This window comes from Pan paniscus, chromosome X (assembly GCF_029289425.2).
Source record: "Pan paniscus chromosome X, NHGRI_mPanPan1-v2.0_pri, whole genome shotgun sequence".
Classification (NCBI taxonomy): Eukaryota; Metazoa; Chordata; class Mammalia; order Primates; family Hominidae; genus Pan; species Pan paniscus.
In genome coordinates, this window is record NC_073272.2 from 113814134 (window position 1) to 113826779 (window position 12646).

Below are 12646 nucleotides of genomic sequence, written 5' to 3' on the forward strand. Positions count from 1 at the left end.
GGGACTTACACCTAACAAGCAAAGTGAGGGAACAGATGGAAAATTACTAAGAGGATCTTGGCTATATATCAGTGATTGGGGGAAGAAGAGCTTGATCATTTGTCAAGGGTAGGATATTCTTGAAAAACTTGCTTAGCAGGATTATTTGCTAAAACTGGGTTTGGTAGGCCAAGAATGGGGCCCAAGGATGAAGCCTAGTTGAAAAGAGCCTGACTGAGGTTTGGTCAAGGAGGGAGTCCTTGTCACAATTTATCACAAACTTAGTGGCTTAAAACAATATAAACTTATTATCTTACAGTTCTGAATAGCAAAAGTCTCAAAACAGGACCCACTGGGATAAAAATGAAAGTTTCACAAGGCTACATTCCTTCTAGAGGCTCTAGGGGAGCATTCATATCCTTACTTTTTCCAGCTTCAAGAGGCTTTCTTCATTTCCTGGCTCCTGGTCTGCTTTTATCTTTGAAGCCAGCAATGGCCAGTTGTCTTTCTCGTATCACATTACTCTGACACTGACTCTTCCTCCTTGTTCCAGACTGTGAGGAATAAATTACTATTGTTTATAAGCTACTCAGTTTATGGGTTTTTATTATAGCAGCCCAAATGGACTAAGACACCAACCCAATTCTGGTAGCCCAGTTTTGAGCTGGGGATTTGATGACAGTAGAGCCTTGAAAATCAGGAAACCTGAATTCCTTGGTTGGTGTGGAAATCCTCTGGGAACAGTGGTCCTGGCAGTGGTGAAAGGAGGGTCCAGCAACAGCAAATGCCAAGGAATGGACAAACTCAACCATGATGACTAAATTTCTATAGTAAGAAGCCCTCTGGTTGTAACCATAGTCATTGTCCTTGGCAGGAGTATAGATAAACTGGATGTCTGGATCCCCTTTGGAGACTTTGATTGTTGGTGAGGAGAAAGGAGAAAGTGCCATGGGACAGAAAGGAATTTGCCATGAACCAGGAGATAAAGTATTTTACTAGAAGCTTTTAGACACCAGAGACATCCTCCACTCCCTCAGCCAGAGCTGGATCTTGGGGCTGGTATCTATTTGGAGAGTTAATGTTGGTTTTGTTGTGATATTTATCTTATAACTCTGCCTGGTTTTGGTAACATTGTTTCATTCTAATATGCCAATTATATCTCAGCTGCCTATGACAGCAATAATGGAAAACAAAAAGCTGGCTAAAAAATCTGAAGAGAAAATTAGGGTATCAGATGTCCACAGAGGGCTCTGAAACGATTGGATGTAATCCTGCAGATAAAGAAGGACATATATATGTGCAAAGCAATACACATGCCCATGAAAGAACTGAGAAGGTTGTGTCACCTCTGGCTGACCTTAAGGTTCTAGTCTAAGACAGAGATGTAAACTGTCAGCGAGAGCATTGAAGGTGGGCCCCAACATGCCCACAGAAGCTCAGCAAAAACTGGAGAGATATAGGTCCAAGGTGTTTAAGGAAATTTCTATACAATAATGAACTGACCACTAAACTAACTGAAAGAGACTTCAGTGGTCACATATGAAGATTTATACATATTTTACAGAATTTATTCATTTTAAATGGCCAACTTTTGACAAAAACTTAGAAGACATGCAAAGAAACAACAAAGCATGGCTCAAACAGGGGTAAAAAAGAAATAAATATAAAGTGTTGTTGAGGAAGCCCAGCTGTTGGATGTATTAGGCAAAGATTTAAAACAAGCTATCTGAAATATATTCCAAGAACTCTAGGAAAGCATGCCTTAAAAAAGAATGGAAATTGTGAGAACAATGTATTACCAAATAGAGAATGTAAGATTAAAAATTATTTTTAAAATAGAAATTTTAGCGTTTTAAGTACCATAACTGAAACAAAAGACTTCACTAGAAGATTTCAGCTTCAAATTTCAGCTGGCAGAATAAATAAGCAGCATATTTAAAGATGAGTCAATAGAGATTACCTAGCCTGAGGAACAAAGAGAAAAGATAATATAGAAAAATAAACAGTGCCTCAGAAACCTATGGCGAACCATCAAGCACACATAATTGGTTTTCAAGGAGAGGAGAGAAAGAGGCCAAAAATTTTTTTGAATAATGGCCAGAAACTTCTTTTCATCCATAATATTTGTCTGTACATCCAGGAAGTTCGGCAAATTCCAAGTAGGATAAAATCAAAATGACACAAAACTAGACAAATTATAATCAAACTATCGAAAGAGAAAATTTTGAAAGCAACAAAAGCAAAAGATTCATCACATAGAAGACCCCCTCAGTAAGATTAACAGCTGATTTTTAATTAGAAATTCAATGTTTTTTCATTATACAAAAACACTGTAAAAAATAGGAATAAGAGAAAATGTCCTCATCCTGATAAAGAGCATCTATAGAAAATCTATAGAAAACATCATATTCAATTATGACAAACTCTAAGCTTTCCAACTCACGAACAAGACAAGGATGTATTCTTTTGCCACTTCCATTCAACACTGGATTGGAATTTCTAACCAAAGCTAAAAGCAATTTCAGCAATGTTGAATAATGCATTACCAATATACAAAAATTAATTATATTTCTTCACACTAGCCATGAAATAGCAAAAGATGAAATTAAGTAAGCAAATTCATTTACAATAGGATAAAAAATACTTAGAGATGAGTTTAACAAAAGAAGTGCGAGGCTTGTACACTAAAACTACAAAACATTGTCAAAAAGCAGTTAAAATATATAAATAAATGGAACAATATCCTGTGCTCATAGATTATAAGATTTAATTTGGTTAAGATGGCAATAATCCCCAAGTCGATCTAGAGATTCAAAGAAATTACTATCAGATCCGCAGCTGACTTCTTTTTAGAAATTGTCAAGATAATCCTAAAATTGATATGGAAACTCAAAGGACCCATAGTAGCCAAAATAATGTTGAAAATGAACTCAGTTGGAAGACATAATTCCTGATTTCAAAACCTCCTGCAAAGCTACAATGATTACATTGATGTGGTACTGCCATAGAAATAGAAATATGGATTAAAGGAACATAATTCAGAGTCCAGAAGTAAACCTTTATGTTATGGTCAATGTATTTTTCACCAGGATGCCAAGAAAACTCAATGGCAAAAGACTGAAATTCAAAACATGGTGCTGGCACAACTGGATATTCACATACAAGAGGATGAATTTAGATGGCTACCTCATACCGCTATAAAATTAACCCCAAATATATCATAGACATAAATATGAGGTAAAAGTATAAAACGCTTAGAAATAAAACATAAAAGTAAATATTCATGACCTTGGATTATGCAGTGGTTTCTTAGCTATGACATCAAAAGCACAAGTGACTGAAGAAAAAAATAGATTGGACTTCATGAACAATAAAAACGTTTGAGCTGCAAATGATACCACCAAGAAAGTGAAGAACAACCTACAAAATGGCAGATGATATTTGCAAATCATATATCTGTAACGAAGCTTGTGTTCCAAATATAGTAAGAACTCTTACAACTCAAAATTTAAAAGACAATAATCCAATCAAAACTTTGCAATGGATCTCAATACATATTTATCCTAAAAAGATATACAAATGCCAATAAGCATATTCAAGGATGCTCAATGTCATTAGTTATTAGAGAAATGCAAATAAAAAATGAGATATCACTTCCCTTCTACTAGGAAGGCTAAAGTAAACAAGACATAACTGGGCATGGTGACTCACACCTGTAGTCTTAGCTACTGAGGTGGGAGGATCACTTGAGCCCATGAGTTAGAGGTTACAGTGAGCTATGATCACATCATTACACTCCAGCCTTGGTGACAAAGTGAGACCCTGTACTTTAAAAACCATAAATAAAGTAAACAAGACAGACAGAAATGAGTGCTGGTGAAGAAGTGATGGCATTGAAAGAAACCCAGAGGATGAAAAAATGTTTTTAAATCATTTATCTCTTAAGTGTCTAGTACCTTGAATATATAAAGAGCTCATCATTCAATAATAAAAGGGAATAACTGAATTTAAAATGAGCAAAAGACTTAATGGACATTTATCCAAAGAATATATAGAAATTACCAAGAAGCAGCATTATTCATAATAAACAAAAGTTGAAACAACCCCAATGTCCATCAGTTGATGAATGTGGTATATCCATATACAGTCTAATATTATTGAGCAGTAAAAGAGAGTGAAATAGTGATACAGACTACAACATGGATGAACCTTGAAAATATTATGCTTAGTGAAAAAAGCCAGACACAAAAGGCACTTACCGTATGATTCCATCTATATAAAATTTCCATAACAGGGAAATACATAAAGAGTCATTATCACCTGAGGGTAGGAGTTAAGAGAAGCAAAGAATGATTGATAATTGGCATTAGGTTTCTTTTTGTGGTGATGGAAATCTTCTAGAATTATAAAGAATTATATAGTGACAGTCGTGTCACAACTTTGTGATATACTAAAAACCACTGAATTACACATATTACATTGGTGACTCTTATTGTATGTGAACTGTATCTCAACAAAAATTGTTCAAAATCATAACATTTATGAGATATATCCATGTTTGTGTACATGCCAATAATTAATTTTATTTCTGAGTAATATTTTAACATATAAAAGTACTAAAAATTGCTTATCCATTCTCCTATAGGAGGTCACTTTGGATCGTTTTCGATCGTTGGCTATTATGTACATGTGAATATATGAACATTATTTACAATTCTATTTTTGGGCCTACATCTTCATTTCTTTTTGGTAAACTCCTGTGGAGGAAATTGCTGGATCATGGGGTAAATGCATATTTAACACATATAGAACTGCCATACTGTTTTCCAGAATATTTGCACAATTTTACAGTCTCACCAGCAAAGTGATAGAGATCAGTTGTTCCAAATCCTCACCAACACTTAATGTGGACAGGTTTTAAAAATTTATTCAGTCTGGTAGGTGTATAGTCATATTTTATTGTGGCTTTATCTTGCGTTTATCTGATAACTAATAATGTTAATCACCATTTTGTCTGCCTATTGGACATTGTCATATCTTCCTTTGTGAAGTGTATGTTCAACTATTTTTAATTGGGTTCTTTGTACTTTTTTATTAAATTTTAGTACTTCTTTATATATTCTGGACATAAGTTTTTGTAAGATACAGCTATTGCAAATATTTTCCTCGAGGCTGTAGCATACCTTTTCATTTCATTAATCATGTTTACTAGTAGCTTTTTATTTTGAAATAATTCCAAATTTACAGGAAAATTTCAAGAATAGTGCAAAGAACTCCCATATAACTTTTAACCAAATTTTCCAGTTGTTAACATTATACCGATTTTTCTTTTTCCATTGTCTATGTATCTATCAGAGCTATCTGTTACAGCTGTCTCTCTATCATAGTTTCTATCTCTGTGTAGTGTTTTCTCAACCAATTGAGAATAAGTTACAGACCTGTTGCCCAGTTGCATCTAATTACATCAGTGCGTTTTTCTTAAAATACAAGAGCACGTTCCTACCAAATCACAGCACAATAATGTAAATCAGAATGCTACCATTGATAACGTTGATATTTCCTTAGATTGATAAAAATATAAATATCTCAACCCAAATGCCAATATCATGCTTAATGAGAAAATACTGAAGCCGCTTAATAGAAACAAAAATGAAATGATGTTCCTTATCATCATGAGTATTTAACATTGTTATGAATGTACTAGATAACACAATTAGAGATGGAAAAAATAATTGGCATAAAATGGAGTTGTTAAATTTTAAAGTTGATAAAATTTGGTAAACTACCATTATATCGAAGATACTTTTTTTTAAACCTGGAAACTAAAAAAAAAATCAAATGATAAACTATTTAAAATTGTTAAGGGAAATCAGAAATTTGAATGAGTATCAAATTAATATACAGAAAACAATATAAGTATGTGTTAAAAACCTTTAAGGAATATAATGACAATAAACAGCTTATTTGAAATAATAAAAATGAAATAGACTGGCCGGGCACGGTGGCTCACGCCTGTAATCCCAGCACTTTGGGAGGCCGAGGAGGGCGGATCACGACGTCGGGAGATCGAGACCATCCTGGCTAACATGGTGAAACCCCGTCTCTACTAAAAATACAGAAAAATTAGCCGGACGTGGTGGCGGGCGTCTGTAGTCCCAGCTACTGGGGAGGCTAAGGCGGGAGAATGGCGTGAACCCAGGAGGCGGAACTTGCAGTGAGCCGAATCGTGCCGCTGCACTCCAGCCTGGGCGACGGAGCGAGACTCTGTCTCAAAAAAAAAAAAAAAAAAAAAAAAAATGAAATAGGCAAGAATAAACCAAATACAAAATATACAAGATCTATATGGATAAAACATTATAAAGCTTTGAAAGATACACAAGAATACTTGGTGATCTGAAAAGATATGGATAATATGCCTCAATATTATAAAGATGCAATAATTCCTAAATCATTCTGTATGTATAATATAATAGAATTGTAAGTAGTGCAATATTTTTTGGATCTAAATAAGCTGCTTCTAAAATCCACATGGAAAATAAGTGTGCAAAGATAGCTGGAAAAATTCTGGAAAAGATGAATTATTTCATTGTGACATTTCCTACAAGGTTTCAAAAATAAAATGTATGTGAAATAATTAAAATTTTGGTTCTCACACATTAATAGATGTACCTATGAATAGAATAAAAGGTCCAGAAACAGATCCATACAATATAAATTATCGATTTTCTTTTCTAGATTCCTGTGTTTTATATCAGACTTAAAACAAGTTTTCTCCAATCTATGACATGAAGAAAAATTCTGTAATTTTCACATTTCATTTTTTAATTAAAAAATAACTTCATGGCAACAGAAAATCCATAAAGTCAATAGACAAATGGCAAACATGAAAACATTGTTGCACTGCATGTCACAAAGTCTAATTTTCTTAATAGTCGTTTCTAGAAGAAAGAGGTTAACAAATATTTTTGACAGACTTTTGGGTGTAGGGGAAGAAAAACCTGCGTCCAAGGCTTTCCAAGGTGGGGTGTGACATGACCCCACACTTTGGATTGGGAACCAAAAGGGCTAAATATAGAAGAGCTTCTGTAAAGAAGAACATAAACGTAAAAGGAAAATGAAAAGTGAATATAAACTGAGTTCATAGAAAAATATAGAATAGGCTATTATATATATATATAATATATATATATAATGTAACTCAGTTTATATTCATGATAATAAAGTGGCAAATTATTAACCAGAGATACAATTATACTTCACCATATTACCAAAATTTGAAGGGCTTGATAACATGTTCTTAGTTGGTAAAAATGTGGAGCAACAGGCATTAAATTTGCAGAACTTGTATGAAGCACAATTTAACACTATCGATCAAATTTTTTGAATGGACATAACTTCTATGTCCAATAATGACAAGACAGAAGACTCAGACCAATAATCCAACTGAGAAAAAATATAAAAGCTAAACAAAATATTTAAATACATTTCCCATACTTAAATAGATGTATCTAAGAGTGTATATATTGATATAATTAGAGACATTGGAGAGCTATTAGGATAATGAAGAATTAAGGATCCAAGACAAGATATGGGAAAGCAGAAAACCCAGAAGATCCAGAGCAGTAAGCCCAGCTGGAAATGTCCATCTATTTCAGAAGAGGGAGGTTGAGGAATATTTCAGTAAGTTTGTGGCATGTGGAGACAAAAACTTGAGTTCAAGGCCTACCAAGGGGAGTGTAATAAATGCCTACAGTTTGGTTTGGAAACACAAAAAGCTAAACACTAGGAGTAAGAGGAAAACAAGAAGTAGATGTGCTCCCACAAGGGATGAGGTCAAACTTGAAATAATCTCAATATCTGAAAATGGTCAGATGTGATGCAAGAATGTCAGTGTCCCTAGCCACTTGCCAGAAGCAAATGTAACTCTTCTCTGAAGGAAGATATCATCATATGCCAGAAATTATTTCCATAATTTTTCATATACAATTAGAAGTATTTGTATTAGTCAGGGTTCTCTTAGAGGGACAGAACTAATAGGATATATGTGTTTATATATATATGTGTTTATATATATATATGTTTATTAAGTATTAACTTATGTGATCACAAGGTCCCACAATAGGCTGTCTGCAAGCTGAGGAGCAAGGAGAGCCAGTCGGAGTCCCAAAACTGAAGAACTTGGAGTCTGATGTTTGAGGGCAGGAAGCATCCAGCAGGGAAGAAAGATATAGGCTGAGAGGCTAGGCCCATCTCTCCTTTTCACGTTTTTCTGCCTGCTTTATATTTGCTGGTGGCTGATTAGATGGTGCCCACCGGATTAAGGGTGGGTCTGCCTTCACTAGCTCACTGACTCAAATGTTAATCTCCTTTGACAACACCCTCACAGACACAACCAGGATCAATATTGTATCCTTCAATCCAATCAAGTTGACACTCAGTATTAACCATCACAGTATTCAATCAAACATAACTAAGGAAATTAAAAGACTAGAAAACATTAGTGAAACCAGAGAAACAATGGATAATGGAAATCGATATGTAGTAGCAGAATATAAGAGTTAACAGAACATATTAGCTATACTGAATATGCTCAAGGACATAGAATAAAATATAAATTTTTGTCACAAGCTGAAAACTTCAACAAATGATTAAGCAGAAAGTGTAGAACTATAAATCTAAAATAAACATTAATAACTCAATAATTGGTTTAACAGAGGGTTACACAGTAAAAAGAGAATTTAGCAAACTGAAAGATAAATCCTAAGAGAATATTCACAAATACATAGAGGCAAATGGATGGAAAATATATAATAAGGGACATAGAGACTATAGCTAAAGATGGCAACACATATGTAATTGGAATCCCAGAAGGAAAGGAGATAAAGAATGAGGCAAAAATCACTATTTTAATAAATAATAGATGAGAATTTTCCAAAACTGGAAACCGCGAAGCTACAGATTCAAAAATTACTCTGCACATCAAGCATGTAATTATAAAGAAAGCCACAAATAAATACACAAAAATATATTCAACATCATCCTTCAGGGAAATACAAATTAAAACAGTCTGAGATATCACCAAATAATATCAGCATAGCTAAAACACAAAAGAGTGACAATACCAAAAGCTGGCAAAGATGTGGAGAAAGCAGATAAGTCATATATTGCTGGTGGGGATATAAAATGGTACAGTCTTAAAGTATTCTGGATCATATCCAGAATGCAAAAAGAATTTATATAATAAATTAAACTAGAAGACAACATTCACAAAAGTGAATATCCAAATGTCCAATAAATGTAGGAAAAGATAGTTAATCTAATTAGTCATTAGGCAAATTCCAATTAAAATCACAGTGAGATAATGGTACACAGCATTTAGACTGTAATTCTGTAATTTTCAATAGTGACATTACCAAGTGTTATAGTATACAAAGCAATACAAATCCTATACACTGCTGGTGAGTTAGAAAATTGGTACTACTCTTGACAGTACTTGCTAAAGCTGAACATACGTCCTATGACTAGAATATTGACTTCTACGTGTATACCTAATAGAAACATTTATACACATGCACCAAAAAACTGATAAGAATATTCATAGCAATATCCTTAGTAATAGACTAAAACTTGAAATAAGCACAATATCCCATCAATAGTAAGATAGATAAATTATGGTTATTCTTATATTTGAATATTATATAGCAATGAAAGAGATGAACTTGCAACAACATGGAAAAATCTCACAATTGCTATATTAATTAAGGAAGTAATACATGTAATAAAATTGTACAGAACTAAACACACACACACACACAAATGAGTACAAGTAAAACTGAGGAAAGCTGAATAAGAAAGGTGGATTGTATCAATGTCAATATATTGGTTGTGATTTTGTACAATAGTTTTGCAAGATCTTACCATTGAAGGGAACTGTATAAAGGTAAGTGGGATGTCTATATTCTTTTTTACAATTTCGCATGAATCTATGATTATTTCAAAAGAAAATGTATAGGAATAAAAACGGGCCACATTATATGAAGTCATTGCCTTTAATGGTAATTATCATACTAGCAAAAGACATTTTCAAGGGAATAATTATACTCATGTATTTGTATTCATTACCCATAGTTGATGATACCACTGATAACTAGATTCCATCTTTTTGCTAAGACATTACTCAGATATTTTTGAAATTAATAGAGGTGATCAAGGATTTCCATTCTTGACCTATCTGACAATCATTGTTCTTTTAGATTGCAGGATATTCCCCAAAATAAAATAGAAGATTGGAGATCATTTAGCTGATTCCTAGTATAGTGACTTTTGGATACATGCAACCCACAGTCTATTCCCTGCAAAAGAATTCTTATGGGTCCACAGTCCTCATATTGGGAGTCCATTTTTTTTTCAAAACTTTTAAAAATGTAAAATCATGTGTATTGAGATAAAAAATGGCAAGGGCATTATTTTGTCCTAAAATATGTATATATCTGCTAAAAGACATAATTGGAAATTATCAAAACAAAGAAGAAAACAACACACAATATTTATTTTGGGTCTCTGAATCTGTTTTTACTATATTGGAAAAAAATAAACAAGAATTATATTTCAAAATATCTTAAGGCTCATCTTGGTATCTCATTCATAACCATACACATAACAGGTGAGTTTCTGTTATTGAATGAATAAATAATTGAACATACTTCTTTTTTTTTTTTTTTTTTTTTTGAGACAGTGTCTTGCTCTGTAGACCAGGCTGGAGTAGAGTAGTGCCATCACTGCTTACTGCAGCCTTGACTTTCCAGGCTCAAGCAATCCCCTGACTTCAGCTTTCCAAGTAGCTCAGACTACAGGAGCACACCACTACAACTGGCTAATTTTTGTAGAAATGGGGTTTCTCCATGTTACCCAGGCTGGCTCAAACTCCAGGGCTCAAGCTATCTGCCTACCTTAGCCTCCCAAAGTGCTAGAATAACACTCAGGAGGCTCTGTGTCCAGCCAATTGAACATATTTCAATTGACTTTATAAGACTAGGCAGTCTGATGAAAAAAATATTAAAAAAAAAAATTTCTGGAGGGCTTAGGAGCCTGGCTAGATTAAAGAAGTCTCATGAACAGCAAAAGTAGAAGGTAATGCTAGACAGTTAAGGACCTGGATTGCATAGACACATTGAATACCCCATTGGAAAGGTTGACTTTTATGTGATAGACACTGGGGAGGCCCGATTAGTGAAGTAAAAATATAATAATTTTCTTTTAAGTAAAATAACTGATGTGTAGGAACTTCATCATATGTGAATCCAATAGGAGAATGAATAAATCAGGGAAATTTCACACATTCTGCTTCTTCATTTATGCCACTGGTCTTTAATAACATTATATAAATAAGGGACACATTCAGGGAGAATTTTAGTTCCTGAAAACAGCGACAGTTTGGTAGAGAAGCTTCCTTCTGTCTTACATTGCATATAGCCCAACCCCAGCCAAAGCCAGTGATGGATATTGACTGTAGTGATCATGGATTCTCATCTTTGGGAAAAATAATACTCAAGATTTTTTAAACAATAGTTATTTTTCAAATAAACTAAAGCATTTCTCAGCATTCATGCCTCTGTGTGTGTGTGTGTGTGTGTGTGTGTATACACATATATGTATTTATACTTTTGGAAAATTAGGGAGCATAGAATGACACTAGGAGCCAGATTTTGCATGAGCAAAGGATCAAGGGAGAAACTAAAGAAATCCCTGGTACTTAAGTATTACCAAAAAATGATAATTCCATGATCACTGCTTATAATAGTGTTTTATAAGAAGATTCTGAGAAACAATAAGCCAGAGGACTCCTGCATATTAATTGACAAACACTGATAATACATGATTTTATAGAGAGAGACTTGAGAATGCAGAGAATATGTGACATCTTCAAATACACACGGTGACTTTTAACATTTCTAAAATCAGGATAGAAAGAATCAGATCTTACTCTACCCCACCCAATTGATCACTGACACTTGCTCTGAAAATTACATGGTAAATGTGGCTATTTTTTTGCCACAAAATATAAAATTCTATTAGATATTGTTACTGAACAGAAGGATAGTTGATAGAAAAGTCCATAATGCATAATAATTACCAAGGATTCAATATAAAACTCTTCAGAAGTCAGGATAAGGTAATTGATGTTCTTCAGGTATTGAGCATGGTCTATAACATGATTTAAGATTGTGGATGACTTTTGGGGATGAGGAAGTACTATAGTCTGAATGTTTGTGTCACCACCTAAATTAATATGTTAAAGTTCTAGCCCCCAAACTAAGTGTATTAGGAGGAGGAAACTTTGGGAGGTGATTAGGGCGCTATTCTCATAAAGGGGATTAGTGCCCTAATAAAAGAAGCCTGATAAAGCTCTGAGAGAGCTCCCTTATCCTTCTAACCTGTGAAGTTACAGTGAAAACATGGGCATCCATGAAACAGGAAGTAGGCCCTCACCAGACACCAAATCTGCTAGCACCATGATCTTGGACTTCCTAGCCTCCAGAATGGCGAGAAATAAACGTTTGTTGTTTATAAGCCACCCAGTTTATGATATTTTTGTTATAGCAGCCCTGATAGACTGAAAACAGAAAGTATTCTTTTCTCTTTATGTTTGATCTTCTTGGCATAACAA